This window comes from Aotus nancymaae, unplaced genomic scaffold (assembly GCF_030222135.1).
Source record: "Aotus nancymaae isolate 86718 unplaced genomic scaffold, 86718_ANA_hifiasm-v0.15.2.pri h1tg000108l, whole genome shotgun sequence".
Taxonomy (NCBI): Eukaryota; Metazoa; Chordata; class Mammalia; order Primates; family Aotidae; genus Aotus; species Aotus nancymaae.
Window position 1 is genome coordinate 10013263 of NW_026988523.1, and position 27178 is coordinate 10040440.

Sequence of the window (27178 nt, forward strand, 5' to 3'; positions counted from 1 at the left end):
CAGCAGAAACCCTCCAAGTCAAAAGAGAGTAAAGGCCAATATTCAACATCCTTAAAGAAAAGAATTTTCAACCTAGAATTTCATATCAGCCAAAGTAATCTTCATAAGCAAAGGAGAAATAATATATTTTACAAACAAGCAACTGCTGAAAGATTTTGTCACCACCAGGCCTGCCTTAGAAGAGCTCCTGGAGGAAAGCACTAAACATGGAAAGGATCAACCAGTACCAGCCATGGCAAAACATACCAAATTGTAAAGACCATTGAAACTATGAAGAAACTGCATCGACTAATGGGCAAAAGAACCAGCTAGCATCAAAATGGCAGGATCAAATTCACACATAATAATATTAACCTTAAATGTAAATGGGTTAAATGACCCAAGTAAAAGACACAGACTAGCAAATTGGATACAGTCAAGACCCATAGGTGTGCTGTATCAGGAGACCCATCTCACATGCAAAGACACTAGGCTCAAAATAAAGGGATGGAGGAAGAGTTACAAAGCAAATGGAAAGCAAAACAAACAAACAAACAAAAACAAAAAAGGCCGGGCGCGGTGGCTCACGCCTGTAATCCCTGCACTTTGGGAGGCCAAGGCAGGTGGATCACGAGGTCAAGAGATCGAGACCATCCTGGTCAACATGGTGAAACCCCGTCTCTACTAAAAATACAAAAAATTAGCTGGGCACTGTGGCGTGTGCCTGTAATCCCAGCTACTCAGGAGGCTGAGGCAGGAGAATTGCCTGAACCCAGGAGGCGGAGGTTGCAGTGAACCGAGATCACGCAATTGCACTCCAGCCTGGGTAACAAGAGTGAAACTCCGTCTCAAAAAAAAAAAAAAACAAACAAAAGCAGGGATTGCAATCCTAGTCTCTGATAAAACAGACTTTAAACCAACAAAGATCAAAAGAGACAATGAAGGGCATTACATAATGGTAAAGGGATCAATGCAACAAGAAGAGCTAACTAAACTAAATATATATGCACCCAATAAAGGAACACCCAGATACAAAAAGCAAGTTGTTAAAGACCTAGAAAGAGACTTAGACTCCCACACAATAATATTGGGAGTCTTTACACCCCACTGTCAATATTCAACAGATCAATGAGATGGAAAAATAAAAAGGATATCTAGGACTTGAACTCAGATCTGGACCAAATGGACCTAACAGACACCTACAGAACTCTCCACCACAAATCCACAGAATATACAGTCTTCTCAGCACCCCATCACACTAATGCCAAAATTGACCGCATACTTGGAAGTAAAACACTCCTCAGCAAATGCAAAAGAACGGAAAACAAAACAGTCTCTCAGACCACAGTGCAATCAAATTAGAACTCAGGATTAAGAAACTCACTCAAAACTGCACAACTACATGGAAACTGAAAAACACGCTCCTGAATGACTACTGGATAAATAATGAAATGAAGGCAGAAATAAGGATGTTCTTCAAAACCAATCAGAATGAAGACACAATGTACAAAAATCTCTGGGACACATTTAAAGAAGTGTGTAGAAGGAAATTTATAGCATTAAATGCCCACAACAGAAATAAGGAAAGATCTGAAATCTACACCCTAACACCACAATTAAAAGAACTAGAGGAGCAAGATCAAACAAATTCAAAAGGTGGCAGAAGAAGAAACAGCTAAGATCAGATCAGAACTGAAGGAGAAAAAGACACACAAAAAAAACTTAAAAAAATCAACGAAGCCAGGAGCTGGTTTTTTGAAAAGATCAACAAAATAGATAGACCACTAGCCAAACTAACAAAGAAGAAAAGAGAGAAGAATCAAATAGATGCAAATAAAAATGATAAAGGGGCTATCACCACCAATCCCACAGAAATAACACTATAAACACCTCTATGCAAATAAACCCAAAAATCTAGAAGAAATGGCTAAATTCCTGGACACTTACACCCTCCCAAGAATAAGCCAGGAAGAAGTAGAATCCCTGAATAGACCAATAACAAGGTCTGAAATTGTGGCAGCAATTAATATCCTACCAACCAAAAACAGTCCAGGACCAGACAGGTTCACAGACGAATTCTACCAGAAGTACAAAGAGGAGCTGGTGTCATTTCTTCCGAAACCATTCCAAACAATACAAAAAGAGGGAATCCTCCCTAACTCATTTTATGAAACCAACATCATCCTGATACCAAAACCTGGCAGAGATACAACTAAAAAAGAAAAATCCAGGCTGAACATTGATGCAAAAATGCTCAATATCCATGCAGAACATTGATGCAAAATTCCTCAGTAAAATACCGGCAAACCAAATCCAGCAGCACATCAAAAAGCTCATCTATCATGAACAAGTCAGATTCATCCCTGGGATGCATGGCTGGTTCAACATATGCAAATCAAAAAATGTAATCCATCACATAAAGAGAACCAAAGACAAAAACCACATGATTATCTCAACAGATGGAGAGAAGGCCTTTGACAAAATTCAACAGCCCTTTTGCTAAAAACTCTCAATAAACTAGGTATTGATAGAACGTATCTCAAAATAATAAGAGCTATTTATTACAAACTCACAGCCAATATCATACTGAATGGGAAAACCTGGAAGCATTCCCTTTGAAAACCAGCACAAGACAAGGATGCCCTCTCTCACCACTCCTATTCAACTTATGATTGGAAGTTCTCGCCAGGGAAATCAGGCAAGGAAAAGAAATAAAATGTATTCAATTAGGAAAAGAGGAAGTCAAATTGTCTCTATTTGCAGATGACATGACTGTATGTTTAGAAGACCCCATCATCTCAGTCCAAAATTTCCTTAAGCTGATAAGCAACTTTAGCAAAGTCTCAGGATACAAAATCAGTGTGCAAAAATCACAAGCATTCCTATACACCAATAACAGACAAACAGGGAGCCAAATCTTGAGTGAACTCCCATTCACAATTGCTACAAAGAGAATAAAATACCTGGGAATACAACTAACCAGGGATGTGAAGAATCTCTTTAAGGAGAACTACAAACCACTGCTGAAGGAAATAAGAGAGGACACAAACGGATGGAAAAACATTCCATGCTCACGGTTAGGAAGAATCAATATTGTGAAAATGGCCATAATGCCCAAAGTACTTTATAGATTCGATGCTATCCCCATCAGACTACCACTGATTTTCTTCACAGAATTGGAAAAAACCACCATAAGCTTCATATGGAACCCAAAAGAGCCAACATAGCCAAGACAATTCTAAACAAAAAGAAAAAAAAAAAGCTGGAGGCATCACACTATTTGACTACAAAGTATAATACAAACTATAACACAAGCTACAGTATTCAAAACAGCATGGTACTGGTATCAAAACAGAGATGCAGACCAATGGAACAGAACAGAGGCCTCAGAAGGAATGCCACACATCTACAACCATCTGATCTTTGACAAACCTGACAAAAACAAGAAATGGGGAAAGGAGTCCCTATTTAATAAATGGAGTTGGGAAAACTGGCTGCCATATTCAGAAAGCTGAAACTGCATCCCTTCCTTACACCTTATACAAAAATTAACTCTAGATGGATTAAGTATTTAAACATGAGACCTAACACCACAAAAACTCTAGATGAATACCTAGGCAGTAACATTCAGGACATAGGCATGGGCATGGACTTCGTGACTAAAACACCAAAAGCAATGGCAACAAAAGCCAAAATAGGCAAATGGGATCTAATTAAACTAAAGAGCTTCTGCACAGCAAAAGAAACTATCATCAAGGTGTACAGGTAACCTACAGAATGGGAGAAAATTTTTGCAATCTACCCATCTAATAAAGGGCTAATATCCAGAATCTATAAAAACTTAAAGTTACATGAAAAAAAACAACCCCATCAAAAAGTAGGTGAAGGATATGAACAGACACTTCTCAAAAGAAGACATTTATGCAGCCAACAAACATATGAAAAAAACCTCATCATCACTGGTCATTAGAGAAATACAAATCAAAACCACATTGAGATACCATCTCACACCAGTTAGAATGGTGATCATTAAAAAATCAGGAGACAACAGATGCTGGAGAGGATGTGGAGAAATTGGGAACACTTTGACACTGTTGGTGGGAGTGTAAATTAGTTCAACCATTGTGGAAGATAGTGGGGTGATTTCTTAAGGATCTAAAACTAGAAATACCATTTGACCCAGCAATCCCATTACTGGGTATATACCCAAAGGATTACAAATCATTCTATTATAAAGACACATGCACACATATGTTTATTGTAGCACTGTTCACAACAGCAAAGACTTGGAACCAAAGCAAATGCCCATCAATGATAAACTGGGTAAAGAAAATGTGGCACATATACAACATGGAATACTATGTAGCCATAAAAAAGGATGAGTTCATGTCCTTTGCAGGGACATGGATGAAGCTGGAAACCATCATTCTCAGCAAACTGGTACAAGAACAGAAAACCAAACACCACATATTCTCACTCGTAAGTGGGGACTGAACAATGAGAACACATGGACACAGGGAGGGGGATATCACACACTGGTCCCTGGGGTTGGGGGACTAGGGGAAGGATAACAGGGTGTGGAGGGATAGGGGAGAGATAGCATTAGGAGAAATACCTAATGTAGATGATGGGGTGATGGATGCAGCCAATCACCATGGTACCTGTATACCTATGTAATAAACCTGTACGTTCTGCACATGTACCCCAAAACTTAAAGTATAATTTAAAAAGTAAAAAATAAAATAAAAAGAAATACAGATACGAGACTGGGGAAGCCATTGTGGCCAAGTTCAAATGGCAATGTACTAGAGAGGAGAAATCTCCACTGAAAAACAAATCCAGAGAACTACAGAGACTTCATCTCAAATCCTCAGCTGAGTACCTATGAGAGCATTGGTAAAGAAACTACCCAATTCTAAGAAAAGAAGCACCCAAAATCAACAGAGGAGAAAATTCGCAGAATTTACACATAGCCTGACATGGTTTATATTGCCACCATCCAGAGTAGGAAATGTTACAATTCATGTGGACATTGCCATAGGAGTTGGGGAAAGCCATTCCTGGATTAAATCTTCTCTAATGCCACCTAAAAAAGCTTAAAATCATGCCTCAGAAAGATTAAATGATTTTCAAGTAATGTAACTGAATAAATATAAATATATGATTATATTTACAAATATAAATGCTAGATATTTTATAATTCAGCAAAATGGCTGTCATCCAATCAAAAATTAGAAGGCATGCAAAGAAGCTGAAAAATAAAACCTCTAATAAGGAAAAAAGTGAATCAGTAAAAATAGATATATAAATAACATGAATGATACAATTAGTAGGCAATGACATTAAAACAATTATTATACCTATGTTCCATTTCTTGAAATATATAGAGGAAAGATTACAAATGACAAGTAGAGACAAGGAGGACATTTAAAAAATCTAGATTGAACTTCTACAGATAAATCTACAGTATGTGGGATGAAAAGTGCACTGGATGGGATTAAAAGCAGATTAGAGCCTACAGGGGAAAAAAATTGAAAACATAGCAATAGAAACTTACTAAAAGTAACACTGAGAAAGAAAACATAAGAAAAAGAAACCGTATCGAACACCTTCAACCATCTGATTTTCATGTAATTCAAGCCCTTAAAAAAATGTAAAATAGGGTTACAGAAAAAAACTATTTGAAGAAGTAAGGGCAGGTTTTTTCTTTATGTGATAAAAAACTGTCCACAGAACCAAGAAGCTCAATCAACCTTAGGTATGAAAAACAAACAAAAACCCACACCAAGGAACATTATACCAAAAAAAAAAAAAAAAAAAAGACTGACAACAGATATCTTGTTAGAAATAATATCAAACAGAACAGTAGCAGAATATCTTTTAAAAGCTGAAAGAAAAATCTGTCAAGAGAGAATTCTATACCCAGTGAAAATATCTGTCAAACTGAAGGCAAAACAGATTTTTTTTTCAGACACAAATAAGTTGAAATAATTTATCACAAGCAGATCTACACTATAGGAGAGGTTAGTAATAGCCCTTCAGTTAGAAAGAAAGTGAGCCTGTGAAATTAAAATAATTATCTGCTTCCACAATACAATGGTGGGAAAGGCATAGGATATATATTTCCATCCCAAAAGGGAAAAAGAGGCAGGAAAAGATGGGTAACTTGTGCCAAATAAGACCAAAACCCACCAAGAAAAACATTAATCACCAAATATCCAAAATAATCTTTCACTTCATGTCCCACCTCCTTGAGGTAGGGGCAATGCCTGTATTCAAACTTGAGTGTGATGGATGCCAAATCCTGCCCGATGCACTTCCTGGGTACCAAAGGTACCACATGGGGCAGGAAGGGCATTGCACTCAAAGGTGCAGCGGGGAGGGGAGAAGTTGGGCCCACAAAGTCTCAGGCATCTCTGCCTCTATGGTTTTGCTAGACTCTGCCCACACAACAGCTCACAGGTTGGAGTTTCACACCTGCAGATCTACCAGGCTAGCATCTCACTCCAGTAGCTGTGTAATTCTGGAATCTTGATGGTGGCCCCATTCTCACAGCTCTACTAAGCACTGCATTAGTGTGAGTTCTTGAAAGTCCTCTGACCCTACAGCAGGTTTCTGACTGGCTGCTGGCCTGTCTGGAACATTCTTTGAAATGGGTGGAGGCCACAATGACCCCACAAGCTACACACTCTGCACTACAGAGTCAAGACCATGTGGACCCCACCAAGAATGATCACTTGCACTCCCCAGAGTGGCAGCACAAGCTGCATCTGAGCCTTCTTTAGCCATAGCTGGGGCAACCAAGGAGTGCTGCACTGGAATGCAAAGAGCAGAGTTCTAAGGTAGGATAGCCCTGGGCAGCAAATACTGAAGTCCTTGGGGTACCTACCTGGAAACTTTGCCCTCAAGGTCCTAATTCTGCCTTCCACAAATGTTCTAAGGCATTAACATAATTCCACTAAGTTATTTATAGCTGCATAACAAGAGTATCCTTTATTTAAGTTTTGACTATCTTGTTCTTCATTTCCATCTGAGACCTCATCAGAAAAGCCTTTATTGTCCGTATTTTTACCAACATTCTGATCATAGTCATTTAAATAATCCCTCAGAAGACTTAGGCTATTTCTACAGCTATTTCCTTTTAGATCTTATCAGAATTGCCATAATGGACCATTCATGTCAATCTCGGCTTTTTCTAGTCCGATCGTCCAAATTCTTCCAGCCTCTACCCATTACTCAGTTCCAAAGCTGTTCCACATTTTTAGAAATTGATTATAGAACACCCCAGTTCTGGTACCCATTTCTGTCTTCATTTGTTTTGCATTGCTATAACAGAATATCACAGATTGAGTAATTTATGAACAATAGAAATTTATTTCTCACCATTCTGGAGACTGGGAAATCCAACGTCAAGGTGTCAGGATCTGGTGAGGGCCTTCTTACGACATTATCTCCTGGCAGGGCAAGAGAGGTAAAGAGCAAGGGAGCAAAAGGTCAAACTCACAACTGCAAAACCTTTTATAATTGGCCTCATTCCATTCATGAGAGTAGAGGCTTGATGACATAAATGCCTCCCCTAAGTCACCATCTCTCAACCCTGTTGCACTGGGGACTAAGTTTTCAATACATGCTTTGTAGGGGACACATTCAAAGCATAGAAGCTGTTATAAAGAAGACAAGATATAAGTGTTGGGGCAAGGATGTGGGTAAAGGGAACCTGTTATGGTTTGAACGTTTTTTTTTTCTCCAAAACTCACATTGAAATGTAATGCCACTGTGGTAATATTAAGAGAAAGGGTCTTTAACAGATGATTTGGGCAAAGGTGTCATGAATGAATTAACTTTTTCATGGGTTAATGGGTTAATGGATTAATAGGTCATCATGGGAGTGAGACTGGTGGCTTTATAGGAGGACGACAGACTTGAGCTGGCACATTCTTGCCCCCCTCACCCTGTGATGCCTTCTGCCCTGTTACTATGCAGCGTGAAGCCCTCCCTAGAAGCCTACTTGATGCTGCTGCCCAATTCTGAACTTCCCAAGTCTCCAGAACTGTGAGTCAAAACAAACAAACAAAAAACCCTCTTTTTAAAATAAATTACCTAGTTTCAGGAGAAAACAGACTAAGACAGAATTGTTGTATACTATTGGTGGGAATGTAAATTGGTACATATATTATGAAAAACATTATGGATCTTCCTCAAGAAACGAAAAATAGAATTACCATATAATCCAGCAATCCCACTTCTGAGTATTAAAAGACTTGAAATCAGTTTGTTGAAGAGATGTTTGCACTCCCATGTTCATTGTAGCACTATTCACAACAGCCAAGGCAGCTACACCACCAGGATATGCAGAAGTTCACTGTCTTTTTATTTCCATAACTTTTCCATTTCTACTTCTACCTCTTAATTGCTACTGCACAAATATTTGCTATATAAGCTAGCAGGTCATGTGACTTTGCCCGTATAATTCATCAAATGTCTACTGATGCTCCTCCACAAGATAGTCACTTTATTTGGTTTTCTTTCACTTTAAGTCTTTTTAATTCTAGATGAGAAATAAATATTTTCTGGACTTCCTGGAAGACCTTCTGTCATAAATTGAATGCTTAATCATTTGTGGTTATTCTTGCCTCACATAGTAAATGTCCTCAGTTAAAAATTGAAGTTAAAATCTGTTATGTGGGACAAAATTTAGTCTTATTTCAATTTGTCAATATGTAACCAGTGCTTTTATCTTTAACTCTTTGATGCACCACGTGTCATACTTGGGCCTAATAGTCGTTAGCACTATTGGCAGAAAACAGAAAGTGTAGCAACTAGATGAATGAAAATCATTTCACAGACTTTCTTTTCTCTGGCCTCACACCATAGTGAGCTTCAAGTTTCAATTGATGAAGCAAATAGAATTGACACCACCCATTCTTTTATTCAGTAAGTTTTAAAATTCCCTGTGTTTAATAAATAAACTATTAAGACATTTCCACCACAAGTTGTTTCTACCCTATAATTTGCCTGGATTTAAAATCAGGCAATCACACTCTGTCAACCAGAATTATAGCTCTTTTGAATATAGCATTCATCACTGTGTGCCTACAAATTCTGTATGTCACTGTACAGCATTAATCCCACACAGCTCTCATGTTCGACATCTAGGAGTTAGTCACACAATCACTGAAGAGAATACAGGTGTGAGATCTTAAACTTGTGAAGCATATAAGTGGCTATTTGGAAACATGCGTATCCTAGAAGTAACTCTGATATTAAGGAAGAATAAAATGAGAACAAGAGTTAATAAATGAAAAATCAAAGATAGAAGCTTAAGAAAATCTAGGAAGAGTTTATGAATAGGAACATGAGTGAAAAAGGAGCCACCCGAGCAACTCTCTCATAGGTCCTAGGAGAAACCACAAAAATGCTGATGTCAGTGCATAAAGCAGAAAAGGTCTCAAGAAAAAGCAACATTACTAATGGACTTTCAAAAGGAGCTAAAAATACTGGAGGTTACTGACTTCTTGCAAATGAAAGTGTCATGCAAATTAAATGTCCTTCCTCCATTCAGGGAGGGACAATGAATGAACAGTATATTTTTTTCTGAAAAAGATGAGAGGAGAATCATCCATTAGAATTTTACCTATTTATAGAATAGTAAATGAATAAATGTTTATTTGAAGAAAAAAGGAATGTTTGAATTACATCAAAGTTAATCTTACAAATCCAAAATGGAAAGTCTTCAGGAAAGTTTAGGAAGTGTAATGACGTTTCCATTTACTCCTTGGTTTTAACTCAAGGTCAGAGGAAAACTTTTAAAAATATTCCAAAATATACCATCACAAATACTCATAGTTCATGAACTTTAATATTTGTCACCATCAACTGTGACAAGCCATGCTCTCTCTGCTGTAGGGAAATAAGGTCCTTTCACAAAATTAACATGCAACATTATTTTAGAATAGTTGATATTCTTGATCTTGGCAATTAAAGGGGGGAAAGCATTTACTTTATAAATAAGTGGTTAAAAGAAGCACAAGTTTTATTATCATTATTGAATTTATAAATTTTCTTAATCACCAAGAAATTAAGTCTTCTGGAACCTGTCTCTCACATATGGTGAGGATCTTCTCTTGAATATTGTCTATATTTATGCCCTTATCCAAACCTCAATAGTTTAGCTTTCCTTCTCCACATCTACATAACACCCTGTATAGGCAACAATAAGTGCTTCTACTGATTCCTCATCACCAAGAAAAACAACACTGAGAACAGGTTTGAAATAAATTCCATCATAATTGTCTCTCTGCTTTCAATCTTGCCTATGTGCCCCACAAACATACTTCCAAATTCATCCACATTCCAAAAATGCAAATCTCTTTATGTCAATCCCCTGTTAAAACCTTCAGAGTCTCATATTACCTTCAAGATAAACTCAAACTTTTTACCATGGCACAGGAGCATTCACAATCCACACCTTTTCAGCTTCATTTGTTGACTCTTCCCAAAGTCATGCATGTCTTTTTATTTATTGAAATCTTTCTGTTCCCAGCACACACCATGATGTCACATGCCCTTACAGTCTTCTTGTGTGATTCCCTCTATCTGTGGTACCAAGCCTAATCCTACCTCTAATACCTGAGTTGAGAGTTTATATTTATGAAGCTGTGTATTTCTTTTCTGTACTTTCATAGCACTTCTATATAACTCTCTTATAGCACTCGTACTAGGCTGGTATTTTTAATTTTTTAAAATCTCTCTTTCCTTACTAGACCTCATTGAAACAAGACCTGTATTAGTTGACCTTCATGCCAATAGCACCTAACAGTTTAGCTCATCCATGGATGTTCAATAAATGCAGGTTAAATTTAAAAAAAAAGATGGATGGATGGAAGGAAGGAAGGAAGGAAGGGAGGAAGGGAGGGAGGGAGGGAGGGAGGGAGGGAGGGAGGGACAGAGGGATGGAGGATGGGTGGGTTATAAATTGAATGCTTGTCTGCCTCCCAATATATGAATGCTGAAACCCTAACCTACAATATGATGGCATTTGGAAATAGAACCTTTGGAAGGTGATGAGGGTTAGATAAGGTCATTAGGTTGAGGCCTTCATGATGGAATTAGTATTTTTATAAGAAGAGACACCAGAGAGCTTATGAATATCCTTTCTGCTCACACAAAGGCCATGTGAGACCACAGCAAGAAGGCAACTCTCTGCAAGCCAGGAAAAGAGCCTTCACCAGGAACCAAGTCAGGGGGTTCTTTGATATTATTAGTCCAGCTTTCTGAATACTGTGAGAAAATAAACATCTGTTATTTAACCTCCCACCTGATGGTAATTTGTTATGGCAGCCTAAGCTGACCAAGACAGATTTTGGTACCAAGAAGTAGGGTACTACTGTAATAAATGCCTAAAAATGTGAAGGTAGCTTTGAAACTGGATAATGGGTAGAGATTGGAAGAGTTTTTAGGAGTATGCCAGGAATATAGGCATTGAAGACTATTCTGGTGTTGTCTCAGAAAAAACAAATTAAGAATATTTTATTGGAAAATGGAGGTAAGGTAATCCTTTTTATGAGGTGGCAAAGAACTTGGCTGAACTGTGTTCCAGTGTTTTGTGGAAAGTAGAACTCATGAGTGATAAAATTGGATATTAAGCTGAGGAGATTTCTAAGCAAAATGTTGAAGGAATAGCTTGGTTCCTTCTGACTACTAATAGTAAATTGTGATAGGAGACAGATTAATTGGAAAAAAGAATTGTCAAGAAAAATGAACCAGAACTTGAAGATTTTAAAAATTCTAAGCCTATCCATATTGAGAAAAAAATGAGAAATATTGTTCTGCAGAGGACACTAAGGTTGTGGATGAACATCCATTTGATAAAGAGATCATGAGTATGACTCATGAACTTTACTGGCCATTTTAACAGAAGCCAGGAATAGAGATGGGATTATACCAGCAAAGACATGGCTAGTCTAATCCAAAGGAGATAGAGAAAGCAGAATGTAATGAAGGAATTCTGTCAGATTTCCTGGATTCTGCAAGACCAGACCACAAAGCTATTTGGCTGCAAATGCATACTATTCTTCAAGGAAAAGGAAAAATTGACCCCAAAGATTCAGAGATTATAAAGGCTGCCACTCTCACCACAGGTCCAGGGAGCAAGACTGTTTCTTCCTTGTTTTCAAAGGGTGGGGCTACCTCTTTGGTTTTCCCAAGCCAGGATGATCCTGCCCAGTGTTTCAGGGGTAGGGGCCACCGTTGAGAAAAGATTGTGATATTGTATTTTATCAGCCTTAACTAAGGGAGGGAGGGAGGGAAGGAGGGAGGGAGGGAGGGAGGGAAGTAAGGAGGGAGGGGAGGGAGGGAAGGAAGGAAGGAAGGAAGAAAGGAAGGAAGGAAGAAAGGAAGGAAGAGTGAGTAAGTGAACCAGTGGATATGCCCATGTCCAGTGGCTCATGGCTGCAGATGATCAGCCATGTATTGAGATAAAGCCTGTGGTTTCCTCTGCAGGGGTAATTGGCTCCCCTGGGGAGTCACATTATTGACCTTGCCTTTATTGGTATCCCTTAATCTAATCAGAACAGCACAGATAAAAAGGAAAGTTAGAGCCACTAAGCAGGTGATTGTGTGGGGTAATGACCACAAATATTCCTTCCATCCTTTACCTAAAAGTGTCAACCTCGACTTTCAAATTCTACCATTAGGGACATGGGTGGGGTCTATAATATTCATGAAACACTAAATTAGGAAGAAAATTCATACTAATAAAAATTCAACATTAAATGAAACAAATAAAAAGAAATGCCACATTATGTAGTAGTATCTCAATTTCCTTATTTGCTTCCTGTTCTGTCTTCCCTGCCTACAATAGTCCATTCATTCTATTATTATTGAAACAAGCCTTCTTAAACATTTCAATGACTTTTCATCATCCTCACAAATAAATCCAAATTTCCTGCAACTCACACTTCATAAATTGGCCTCTACCATCCCAGCCATGATAATTAATGCCATGCTTTCACTCGCCCCTTCACCTCCATATATGATTTTCTGTCTACCTAACACACCTCTCCATCCATCACCTATTCCTAGTCATCCTCCAGGTTTTAGTTTTGTCCGACTTCCCAAATACAAGTTAGATTTGCCTCCCTCATTCTCACAACACACTCTTTATTTCTCTTTAGAAAATTGTAATACATGTAATTTACTTACTCATATACTCTACAGACAAGAAGCTACTATATGAGAAGAACTACTATATTCATGTAGTCATGTATGTATCACAACCGGCATACAGCATGTGCTCATTAAATAATTTTTGCTAAATGAGTGAATTGACAAGATTCTGGAACTTGTAAATAGATCTAAGTCTAATGACAACTCCACATGTTTATGTTATTTAATATTTAAATGAGCATGTTCACATCTCATTATCTCATTTAACTTTTTTTTTCTTTTTGAGACAGAGTCTCACTCTGTTGCCAGGTGTCAGGCTGGAGTGCAGTGGCACAATCTTGGCTCACTGCAACTTCTGCCTCCTGGGTTCAAGCAACTCTCCTGCCTCAGCCTCCTGAATAGCTGGGACTACAGGCGCACGCCACCACACCCAGCTAATTTTTGTATTTTTAGTAGTGACAGGATTTCACCATGTTGGCCAGGATGGTCTCGATCTCTTGACCTCGTGATCCACCTGCCTCGGCCTCCCAAAGTGCTGGGATTACAGGCTTGAGCCACCATGTCTGGCCCTCATTTAACTCTTAAAACAACCCAGTGTGGCAGGACAGGTACTAATCAAACACTGTCAATTGTCCACTCAATAGTGGCCACATCATATCTCTTCCATATTGGGAGAGCCCTGGTTTTCTTCTGGAGTTCACTTTCCCCCAAGTAACCAGAATTAATACTGATTGGCTTGAGGTAATGTGGTGGCTGTGGCAGCCTGTTTCCATAATAGGGAATCTAAGGCAAGGCTTAAGTGTTAATATATTATTGGGAGGTGAAATGCCAGGCCTAGGGAGTGAAGGAAGGAGGCGGTGAGACAGGTAATAATGAGAAGTAAATAAAAACGGATGCTTTTCCAGGTTGGCCACCATTTCACAAAGTAAAACAAATTCACTCGGCTACTTGAGATGCCTCTAGACAAGCTACATCAAAAATCCATGCTTCAGAACAGGCTATCACAGAAGAAAGAGAAAAGGAATTTTTCCACAAGACTCTTCCCACTCTCTGTCTCCCATTGGTAAACATCTGCCCCATTAAAAAGTAACTGATAATGTGGTGCTTCTTCTAAGTGCGGAATTGGTGGGAATAGCCAAAGACGTAGCAAAGTGGTGTTTGCTTGCACAGAACGGGCCCAGGGTGCCGCAGCTCCAGCAGTAGCTGTGGTGATACAAACATCCAAAGGCCCAGGAGACAAAAGAATAGGAGGACATTCATGAGATAGGGCAGATACAGTGGTAATTCCAGAGACTGGGAAGTCTGCTGGCAGAGGGGGAATGGTATGGTTAAAGCTCACAGAAACATTTTTAAAAACACTAGTGAAATATATTGCATATTGTATTTCACTAATCAGAAAACTAAGGATGCATTTTACAACCAATAGGGTGTCATAATCTAATTGGTTGTGCTATTTCTTTCACGGTGGTATACAAAACAATGGTGCATTTTATAGTCAATGACAACTTAGACTCTGTGAAATACAGTAGTCCTGTGTTGGCCTTCAGACCAACGCAGCCCTTTGTAACGTGTAATTATGTAATGCAAGGGACTGCAACAGCTCTCCTGAAACCATGAGAGGATCTAACCTGACAGACCAAGGATAGCAGAGCAAAAATATGGAAAGTATCTTGTGTCTTGTTAGTGATAAATTTTCCCCATCTAACAGATGAACAAGCTGAAAATAGAGAGCTGATGTTCTTTTCCAGAGCCTCATAGGTGGCTAAACAATGGAGCTGAGGCTTTAACCTAAGATCTTGGTGTTCTTTGCCTTACAGTTTCAACATGGCTTTCAAAGTCCTTCACAACCGGCCTGTTTGCAGCCCTATCTGCTAATCTCTTGCCACAACTCTGTCCTGTTCTCTCTACATAAAACTTGAGGATTCCTGAAAACAACCCATTTTCTCATGCTTCTCAAACTTCTAATGTTTAAGAAAAGCTGGCAAAAAATAGTAAAGAGTACTATCTCACTAAAGATTTATTATGAAGAAAGTGCAGAGATCTGGTACCTCATCTCCAACCTTTTAGGATTCAGTATATGGTATATGGAGAGTAATGCTATCTTTCCTTAAAAACATCTTGCTGCCACCACCAAAACCAAAATACCAGCTGCATGCAGATGTGAAACTCAAGCAATGAAACCACCAGTACATCAGGTCCACACCCATCAGAACTGGTTCCATGGAGCCACACCGGCCAATGTGTACCAGCTAAGCACCACTCTTCAATCAACCCTCTGTCTGCATGTAGCCCCTGAGCCCCAAACGTGCCCTCAGTCATGTTCATAGCTACCCAGTGACTCTCCCTCAAGCACCTCTAACATGTTTACATTGACTGGCTTTGGTTCATGCTACTTGCACTTTCAAGTATTTCAGCACAGGTAAATTACTAAATTTCAATGAGAGTTTGAAAACTGGAAAACAGTGGCTTTATACTAATTCAGACTCATTTTAATATGACTTGATTGGCAACACGGTCAAGCATCAGAATAAAAATCCGAAATATCCAGAGAAATCTATGCTGAAGCAACTTAATAACACAATAAGTTACCGCTCAAATGAAAGAGGAAGATCAAAAAAAAAAAAAAAAAAAAAAAAAGCTAAGGCATAGAAAGAGTCTACAGAAACAAAGCAGCTGTTTTCTGCATGTGGGTTCCTAGCATTTGTGAATCTTCAGTCAGCTGTAAATACCCTGGGTGCCATTTCCCATCTTCACCAGAGGAGGCTGCGTGTTTTAAGGTTCCCAAGTCAAGGGACCACCCTGTAGCAGCAAATTTAATAAGAGAATACCCCCAACATGTCGATCATCCCCCAAGCAAGTTAGCAATCATTATCTTTTTTCTTTTTACTTCTAGCATTATGTGACACTTCTCTTTGATGGGAAGAGAAAAAATTGCATACATTTAGGGATCCCCTCTCAATAAATGGTTCAGGATGGAAATTAAGCTGAAGACTTCATGTCTTAATACTCCAAATAAGCATCCTCAAGGAAGTCTGACTTAGAATTTGTAGACGATTCAACAGTTCCAGTTTTCTCTTTTCCTATGGTTCCTCTCTCTTAATCTTAAGTGCAGGCCTGAGGTCAGGATGTGGCAGACACAATCCCCCTATCTCATTTTTCTCCCAGTTCTCCAAGGTCATATAATTAAGTAAATATTTATGTATATGTACAAGGGGTGCTACAAGCCACCTGCAGGAAGGTTTACGAAATTCGGTCTTCCTAAGAGATAAATCGCAAGCATTTAGTTCATTATGTTCTACATAGAACTGAGGGGGAAAGAGTGAGAATGTGATAGTGATTGCAAGTGCACCTAAGGTCCTTTGCTGTGTGGGAGCTGCCAAGTGAAGAAATATATTAGTCTTGCTTTTCTACTAGGCTCCTCATGAAGTAATCACTTAAATGGGTTCTCAGAGTTCAGGGGAATTGGAAGACCAGCAGTAATAAGAGAAATACCCTGAATTTTCTTCCAACACACTCTGAGGGCTTTGCAGACATTATTACATTTACCAGCCCTCCCTGGTCTCTGTGCTTCCATCCAAAAAAGATATCAGTTTCATGAGGGAAGAAATCTGCCCTTACATACAAGAAAAAACCAAAGCAGAGCTTCTGAGACTTGCCATGTATGGTTCCTGTGGCTTCCAGGGCCCAGGATTCTGAAATATCAGTTGCTCAGTGCATATTTCAGTATTTTAGAATACTCATTCCAGGAACCCGAAGTGGGGACAGCAGTGTTGATCCCCAAACTTCCTCTCTAAAAGGATTTGGAGGTCAACTTAAATGCCAGCCTCCTCTTTCCCCACTCCTGCTCCCCACAGCTCTGCACACATACGCCCTTGGGTAGCTCTGAGCTATTTTGGGCTTCAACCTCATCTGCCTTTCACATTAGACTCAGCGTTAATTATGATGCTTCAGTGAAAACGAGCCTTCTGACAGTCTCAAGCTTGGAGAAGGGAAGGAGAAATAAAGGCAGCTCCAATTACAGGCCGTTAGCCCTAATTAATGCCCACCCCCTGTGCTTGGTATTCTAGACACAATCACCCCTCTACTGGGGGGAAGAACTCAATTCACTCTATTGCACAGAGACCAACAATATTAAGCCAGTTACTTGCTGGTCCCCACGGAACATGATCTTTCAAGCAAGGAAACGATTTATATGCAATAACCAGGAGGAACACATAATCCTGCATTTCTCCTTTTAAACTGTCTTTTGACATTCTTGTGGCACATCTTCTTTTAGGGGACAAAGGGTAGATCCTTTAAGAAACCCAAAATCTATTTCCTTTGTTGGTTCTAGACTTCAAGTCAAACAACCAAATACATATATTCATATATATACACACACATACATATATACACATATACACACACATACATATATACACACATACCCACATACATATACACATATATACATATATACACACACATACATATACACACACACACATATACACATGTATACACACATATACACACATACATACATATACACATATATACACACACATATACATACACATACATATATACACACACACATACCCACATACATATACACATACATACACATACACATATACCCACATACATATACACACATATACACACATACATATACACATGAATACACACATACATACATATACACATATACACACACATATACACACACATACCCACATACATATACACATATATACACATATACACACACATACGCACATACACACACATACATATACACATGTATACACACATATACACACATACATACATATACACATATATAAACACACATACATACACATACATATATACATATATACACACACACCCACATACATATACACTTACATACACACACATATACCCACATACATATATACACATATATACACACACAAGCACTCTAATATGCTCTGTGAGAAATATGAGGGATATAAAATCTCGTTTCTCCTCTGAGAAGTATGTCGTAGCACAAACCTCACTAAATCAGAATATCATCTGGGAAAGCAGTACTTCCCTGATGCTTTCTGAAGGACTTCAGCAATTAATCTTGCAGGGAGTAAATTCAAATGAAGAACGAGACTGCTGTACAGCTCCTGACCACAGCCCTATTTAAAGCATTAAACTGCCCAAGTTTGCAGTGACTTCTACCTCTTTACCTCCCCGCCTGCATCCTCTCTCTTATCTGAAGCTTCTATTCCACCCATTCCATTCAATGTGGTTCCACAAATGGTCACTGAGGGCCCTGGGCCAGGAGCTGAGCAAATATGAAGTGAGTTATAATCCTGCTCCCTTCACTCTGGTGCTCACTGGAATCTACTGTCTGAGTCTTCGTATCACTGTCCGTCACTAGACTGTAAATTCCTCAAAGGCAAGTACCAGGTCATACTCACCTCTGGATCCTCAAAGTCAGATTCAGAGCCCTATACTCATGGGTTCAACAAATGGCAAATGAATTAGGAAATGATTGAATGAATAAATAAATTAGAGCAAATTTAGCAGGCTAAATGATTTTGGCCTCCCCCTAGCATCCTCCCAGAACATCTGTGGGGAAACCCAGGCCTTCTCCCTATCAGAGTTTGTCTCTGAATATTCTCTTTGAAGTGGTCTTCTTCCCCTAAGACATCCTTCAGTCCCCATTTACTTATCGGCACTCAACGGCGGTCTGAAGTTAGCCTGCCTGTTCATATGCCTCCTTGATTGTTGTCTGTCTAACTAGAAAATAAATTTGAAGAGGTCACAAACTTGTCTGTCTGGTTTTGCCTATATCCTTGGCATTTAGCACAGTGTTTAACATAAAGACACCAACATTTCATAAATCAATAGATGATCGAATGATGATTAAATGGAGAATCACACATCAAATTAATGTGTAAGGATATCAGAACTATGAGAAAAGTTAACATAGCTAATATTTAATCAATTAAATATTTGCAGGTAGGGAGGATAGAACACTGCTAAGAAAAGGATATGCAAAGATAAATAAGACATTGTCTTGAACCTCAAAGAATGCACAGTTTAGTAGGGACCAAAAGACACACACACACACACACACACACACACACACACACACTCCATTTTAAGAACTCTTACAATAAATTAAATTAAGACATTGTAACAGTCATGAGGAGACATAAAATGGTTTAAATCTCAAGGGGCATATTACCCAGTAGAGAGACTGATGGATACATGAAAAGCTAACTAATAATATCCAATGCCATTTGATACCAGCCATGTGAATCATAATCTCATAGATCACAAAAGGGAATAGTTATCATCATCGCCTTTAAATGCTTCAAAGACTCTCTTCTTCCTTCGCCACTGTCAAAGGGGCAGACTTGGCCTACAATCAGTAAGAAGGTAGTCCTGCTGATAGCTCTGTAAGTATCAATGTGCAGGTAATATCAGGAGTAGGGAAATCATTCACCCCACTCACCTATTCACAGGAGGCTGTTTTTTACCCTTATGTTCTTCAGAGCACTTAGCACGCTATTGGTTTGCAATAAATTACAATTAGTAATAACAGCATAATTATTCTGGGTTTATTATTAGAAGCATTAATTTGTAATGTTTACTGTACTCAAATATGTGTAGAAGCCTCGAAATGTATTTAATAATGATAACTTCTACCTTCTGAGCTCTAGTGATGGTCTAGTGGGATTTAACCAAATTGTATCATATTTAATGCTTGAAGCAGAATAAGGCAGCCAGAAAGAACAGGAAAGTGAGGGGGAAAGCTTTGAACTGAAAAGGAATGTATGCATTAGAGGATCTGAAGCCCATTCGGTCTTTGCCTCAAAGTCAGCAGGGTGCTCTGCAGCCTAGAAAACCTCACCTTGAGCCAGCCTGGCAAGGCAGACCCTAACAACTCCCAAGGTAAACAGGCTCAGAAAGAAGCACTCCATATTTGAAATCGAACATTCTCTAGGGAGTTATGAAAGAATCTTTCTGGAGTGAGGAGGCAGGGGTTGAAAGGAAAGAGAGCTCTGCCTCACTCTTCCACGTCTCCAGCTACAGGCTGTCTTAGGGTTTGAAGGCTCCTGACTTCCACCAGCTGCAGGTTAGGCTGACAGACCCCCTTCCTGTATTCCCTTCATCAGGCCAGTGTAGGATGAGGGGAGAGGCTTTCCTCTCATGAATATGGCAAGATGATCAGAGTGAGAAGCTTGGGTCCAGGTTCTGCCTAACTCTGTGTGGTCTCGGATATGAGTTCTCTTTGTTTAAACGATACCTTCTCAACCCTGCCCAGAGGACATCAGCCCTGAACTCTTGACTCTTTTTTTTTTTTTTTTCCAGACGGAGTTTCGCTTTTGTTACCCAGGCTAGAGTGCAATGGCGCGATCTCGGCTCACCGCAACCTCCACCTCCAGGGTTCAAGCAATTCTCCTGCCTCAGCCTCCCGAGTAGCTGGGACTACAGGCACACACCAACATGCCCAGCTAATTTTTGTATTTTTAGTAGAGACGGGGTTTCACCATGTTGACCAGGATGGCCTCGATCTCTTGACCTCGTGATCCACCCGCCTCGGCCTCCCAAGGTGCTGGGATTATAGGCGTGAGCCACCACGCCCGGCCGAACTCTTGACTCTTAATGATGGTAACTTACCCTATGCAGAAGCTGCATTGACTTTTTATAAGTGGGATTAGGAAGCACCAAAGTCAGCCTTCAACCTTGGGGCTTGGCCAAAATCTGCTATTCTGTTTGAATTGTAGCCACTGCAAGCCTAAAACACTGAAGGCCAATGTAAACATCATTTCTGGAACTCCCGAATGTAGCTGTGATCAGTGATTGTACAATCTTCTAGGTCACTACCTTTTCTAGTCAGGGTAACCCTATTAGTAAAATAAACAAGCCATGTTCCTTGAATTTACTGTTAACATCTGATTATTTACCTCCAAATACAGAAAGGCTTTCCACGTGAACCTTGGAGTGAAATCTTCCTATGTGCTTTATGCCTTACAATCATGTCAGCTAGATTTTAAATATACATTTATTATCACAAGAGTAAAATGCTACACAAATTAAGTGATCGTCAAAGTTAAGTTTATCAACAAAACCGATTATTCAGAACTTTCAAATTGCAAAATATAGGAAAATTAATGGGGAGTTAATAGGAGTGTGTTATCTAGACAACTTTAGAGGGGCACTGTATCCTTTCTGCAGCTGCAAATGTTTATTACAATGTAATTAATAATTTAACCAGAGTAAAAGAGACTGGATAAAATCGTATTTCTAATCTTTGCTAATTTTTTTTTTTTTTTTTGAAATCTGGCATTTATAACATTTAACAAAATAATCTTGAAGAAATGTATTGGTGTTTACTTTCTTTTAGGTCAGGATTCCTACTCCGCCAGGCAACTCAGCAGAGTATGAGCATGGCTTTAGGACGGTAGTTGTACAACACAGTCATCTCACAGCTCAGCCAGGGGTAGCAGAGTAGAGAGTTTGTTGCTTCTGCACCATAATGTCAAACTTTTTAAAAATTTGACTCCTAAAGTGTTCATGAATAAAATTTTTGGAATAACTAAATTTTTTAAATAAAATATCTTTCTTCTTGTAACCCAGAAGTTTATTCTCTAACGGTAATATTTGGCTGAAGCCAAATATTTATTTTTAACACCTGATTATTCAGCATTAGGGCAAAATGCATATTCCATACACTTCTTGGGCTTCTCACACTGACCTCCTCTCTCAGCAGGAACAGGTAACTGCTTGCCAAGGAAGTCTATACAAACAGCCTAAAACAATCATTAATAAATGACCCCTTCAGTTAGGTCCCCTAAGCTGCTTTCTCACTTAATAGTAAGTTATCTTTTTAAATTACAGTCAGTTGGTTGCCGCCATTATTTTCTGCACACCTGGTGTAAGTTTATGCCTTTTCAGCATGGGTGGCCACAACCCACAACATGGGAAACAGAGCGAAAGTGCCTACCACCTCAGGCTTCTGCCCAGAGCCTTTGCCCTCTGTCTTTGCTCCTACCCAGTTCCTGTTCCCAGGCTTTGCCAGCTGTTCTGTCCTCTTCTTTCATGCAGATCTGCTTCCCACACCACAGAAAGACTCACCCTTGCAGGGCGGTGTTTTAGTCCGTTCTAGCACTGCTGTAAACAAATATCTCAGACTGGGTAGTTTATAAAGAAAAGAAGTTTAATTGGCTCACAATTCTGCAGGCTGTACAGGAAGCATGATGCTGGCGTCTACTCAGCTTCACAGGAAGCCTCAGGAAATTTACAAGCATGGCCGAAGGGAAGGGAAAGCAGGCACAGCTCACATGGCCAGAGCAGGAGGAAGGAGGGGAAAGTGCTACACTTTTAAACAAGTAGATCTCACGATAACTAACTCTTGCCATGACAACAGCAAGCGTGATGGAGTTAAACCATGAGAAAGCACCCCCATAATTCAATAACCTCTCAACAGGCCTACCTCCAACATTGGGGATTATAATTCAGCGTGAGATTTGGGTGGGGACACAGATTTGAACCATATTAGGTAGCCTGCGCAGAAGATCCCAAAGCCTATATCTGCCCAAGACCTGCCACGTTTTATATTTTTAGTGAACTCTGGGATTCAAAAAGCACTTTACTTGCAGAGCTCAGTGTTTTCATTTCATCTAATCTACAATAAAAGAAAAAATAGTTATTCTACATCCCGAGTCCACACATGACCAGGAAGAAAAGGGGCAGCTCTTGACTCAGGCTCTCTTGGATGGGGCTGTGATGCTCCACAGGAACACATATGGCGGCTGACCACCTGTGCCTCCCATCACAGTTGTGTCTTTAGATGTGCCACAACTTAGACATGCTACAACTTGCCATGGCAAAGCATTGCCTGTGCAACCTAGAGCAGTAAACATGCTAGCGTAATTAATGTTTTAACAACTTATTACAATTCTCAGATAATTAATCACAAAAGCTAAACATGCTATCTCACCCTCCTAATGTGCTAATGCTCTAATTATTATGCCTCAATTAAGGGGAAGTCAATGCTCCTTGCTTAAAAGTGCATGCTTAATAAAGGCTCATGCATGACTCCAGCACACAGTAGTATATGGTAGGGAGGAAGGAGGAGAAGATCTTTTTAATGGAGGCTTATAGGCAGCTTCAGGCAAGAAAATGACAGCTCCCTTTTCTTGAATTTTATTCTTGGACACAGTTAAGTTCTGAAAACCTACTGGGACTTAGGGATGTCTCTAGGAGAAATAGGGGAAGCGGGGAAGGAATTATGTTCCGGGTGAGGATATGTGTATGTGCTGGCACATGTGTGTGTATTTTCTGAGAGTGTAAGTTAGACAACAGCTATTCCCTTTAACAAACTCATGGGGGAGTATGGCCCTGGAGCCTGCCTGGCTACCTCCTGAGACCTCCAGCCTCAGTGTGTTTGGAACACTGGGGACACAAAGGCTCCAGGAATTAAGTGCCTCCCTCTAAATTAAATCTTACATTTGCCTCCAAATTGTCTTAGTGTTTTCTTTCTGGAAATGTATTTTAAAATTTTTTAAAAATATATTTTCCATAGTTATCTAGAACACAAACACACCATAAATACACAAACATGAAACAAAAAGTTTCACAAAATAGGACCATGATTACTTCATGAAGCCATTTTGATGTTTTGTATTCTATTTTATTCCGTTTTTTAATGCTGTTTGCAACCCACTGATTTTATCTCATAACCTATTAATAAATCTGAATAGAGCTTTAAAAAAACACTGGTCTACAAGCTGAATAGCCCTTAAAGAAGTTCTACTTTTTGTAAGACTCTCCATTGACTCTGAGACTAGGGCCTGATTCCCCAGTCCTGAGGGTCATTTACCAACTAATCAATAAATACTTACTGAGCAGTCACATGTCCCTCACCTCTTAGAGCTTTGTCTATCTGTCTCTTTACCTGGATATTTAGACCTGGTGGTAGATCAAAAATGACCCATCAGTCTTGAAGTATAAGTAGATACACACCACACACACACACACACACACACACACACACACACACAGGGTTTCAGGATAATAAATAGTAACTTTCTCAAAAAGAAAACTGAAAAAAGGTTGGTCCCCAGTTTTCAGGGACCCTTTGAAAGTAAACAGAACCTTTTTAACAACTCTAAGCATTAAAACTAATAGAAGCTTAAAAATCACTGTACCCCTTGCTTGGGGCTATTTTTTGTTTGTTTTATTTTTATGTTTTTCTCTTCATCTACCATTGCTGGAACATTCCCTATTTATCACTATACAAACAAACCAGAGTACATTCTGGTGGGAAGAAACCCAGGCTCTCTTGACTCCCACCTTCTCCCATGAGAGACTGGTCTGGCCGCTGTGCTTACACAACCCTAGGTCCACTACCCTTGTGTCCAGATTCAGGATTCTTCACACGGGCACACTCCCAGCCCTATGGCAGTGACAAGCCTCCTGAGTAATAACACTAGCCCACACAATCCTATAACAACTAATAATTAGAATATAATTTCTATTCCCTTTGTTCTACACACAGTTTCTTGAACTTTCAGAGATGTTGAGAAGTACTGGACACGGTTTTGGCTCTTTAATCATTTTCAGACTTCCTGGGAAGACTAGACACAGAAGCATTAAAAAACAAAACTTGGTTCAGGGCAGTATTTGCTAAATGGCCCATGAATGATATTTGCCCAGAAGACAGACAGAAAGATTCCTGGAGTGCTCAACAAAGTCTTTGTAGAGTAGGAGGTGCCACAGCTGATCCATAAAGGTGGACAGATGTTACATTGTGGGGTCATTACTAAATTTTTATTCTTTCAAATTCCATCCAAATTCTATGGACTCTACCTTCAAAATATATATGGAATCTGCTATTTCTCCTTACCTCTATTATGACCAATCTTGTCCAAGTCCTCATCATCTCCCACCTGCATAATTGTAATTGTCTCTTAATTCATCTCTCAGCTTTTCAGCTTGCCCCAATAGTTAGGATGGTCCAATTGCAACTTAAGTCATGCCACTCCTCTGGCTTCTCATTTCATTCCATACAGTACTCTCCAAGACTCAGATGACCTGGTCCTCTATTAATTCTCTGACCTGATCTACTACTTCCCTCTAACTCCTATCCAATCTGTTTCAATCTCATTGAGCCTCTTAATAAGAAGCCTCCAAACACCAGGCACACTCTTGGAGTTGACCCAGATATCTGCATTGCTCTCCTTCACCTCCTCAAGGTCCTCATTCAAAAGGCAGCTTCTCAGTGAGGCTCTGACCACCCTATTTAAAATTGCCAATCTGCCTCACCCACCCAAGATTCTCTCATATCCTTTCTGTGTCATCTTTCTCTATAACTCTTAGCACCAACTGATGCCATAGATATGTTACTTGTGTATGGTCATCCTTTCTTCAATTAACACAAGCTGCCTAAAAGGAAGGATTCTTCTCTCTCTATTTTTGCATAGCACCTAGAACAGTGTCTGGCACATAGTAGGTGCTCATTAATTGGGGTGGCTGGGAAACAACACTGGGGCAGGAGATTGGTATAAACAAAACCTTAAAAGTAAGACAACAGCAGGTGTGATGGAGCGGGTGCAGCGAGGAGGCTCACCTGCCAGGAGTGGGAGTTTTGCCTTGGAGGAAAATGGAAATTGAGGTGGAAAAGGTGAGGTTAAGGCTGCTTTGTCTTCCATGCTCTGGAGATGCTCCTCTCATCCAGCACTTTCTACTGCAGCCATAGGGAGCTGACATTCTTCTCTTATTGTCTTTTAAAAACATCAGCCTCTCTTTTTTTAGAAGGAACTATTTTCATCTGTCTGAAGTCTTGGATGGATTATATTATGATTTGCAACATTCTGTGAACATAAATAAAAATAAAGGCTGCCTTGGGCAACAATTTAGCCACTTCTTCCTTGGCAGGAAATTCAAAGATGGCTTTAATTCTCAGAGGCAGTGGATCATAAAGTGGACACACCCCTTTCACATAAGTTTATTCTTGAAATTCAACATGCTCTAAAGAGAGCTGCTTTGGGAAACAGAAATGTCTTTGGACTTTGATACAAGATATGTGCAATGGGTTGGAGCAAAGGCTATGGAAAGCTGAGGGAAAGCTTTCAATCATAGACTTATAAGCATTGGGTGCTTCCTCCTTGAGGGTAGAGTCAAGATGCCTCCTAAACCCTATGATTACCCTGAACAGATTCACCTAAGCTGCAGGAGAAAAGCAGCATTTAGAAGACCAAGTGAGTATGTATACATGTACTTGTGTGTATTTACCAACAGCCAATAAAAATACATCAACGATTAGTTATGTAAATCAGAAGCTCTAGATTGACAAGGAAACTGCTGCTTTCAGGATATCATGAAAGCAAACACTCTTCCTAAATGTCTGGCTTCAAGCTCTTTGATTGGCAGAGAAGAAAGCAAAGTGGTAGGTCCAAGAGGATGAGATACGACACAGAAGCTAAATAGAAGCTAATCTTTGCTTGCATTCTTGATCTTCAGTGTACTAAATACATGCCTTAGGGAAATTCAGAAGAAATCTCTGAACCTCAGTTTCCCTAAAGTGTATAAAGAGAGTAAAAACTTCTAGCTCATAAAATTACTATGAGGCTCACAGGATGCAATGTTCATGGAAGTCCTTTGCAACGTGCTGTGTCAGTTTGTTATGGATATATATATATATATATATATATATTTGTTATGGAGATCTACATATATATGTTATATATATATATCTCCATAACAAACCACCTTCAAAACTCTGTGGCTTAAGACAATAGCCTTATTCACTAATCTGTGGGTTGGGTTGATCCAGGCTGAGCTTGACTGAATTTGGCGGACAGCTCACATCTCAGCTGGATTCATTCACGTGTCTGATGATCAGAATGGGATCAACTGACCTAGGCAGGGCTCGATGGGACAAATCAGCTCTAATCCACATGTTGCTAATCCCCCTTCTGGAATCAGTAGGCTAGCTCAGACATTTTTGTCCATTGATAAAGGAAAAAGTACAAGAGCAAATTCAGTCACTCAAGAG

The 27178-nt window shown here is 39.5% G+C and overlaps 1 long non-coding RNA gene across 1 annotated transcript in view; it reads right to left on the reverse strand.

The window, feature by feature from the left end:
- LOC135272294 (uncharacterized) overlaps positions 1-27178 on the reverse strand; it is a 217925-nt gene that overhangs the window by 170000 nt on the left and 20747 nt on the right. The window contains exon 2 of the long non-coding RNA XR_010340406.1: positions 7363-7433. This is a non-coding gene — a long non-coding RNA (uncharacterized LOC135272294). The remainder of the gene's footprint in view (positions 1-7362; positions 7434-27178) is intronic.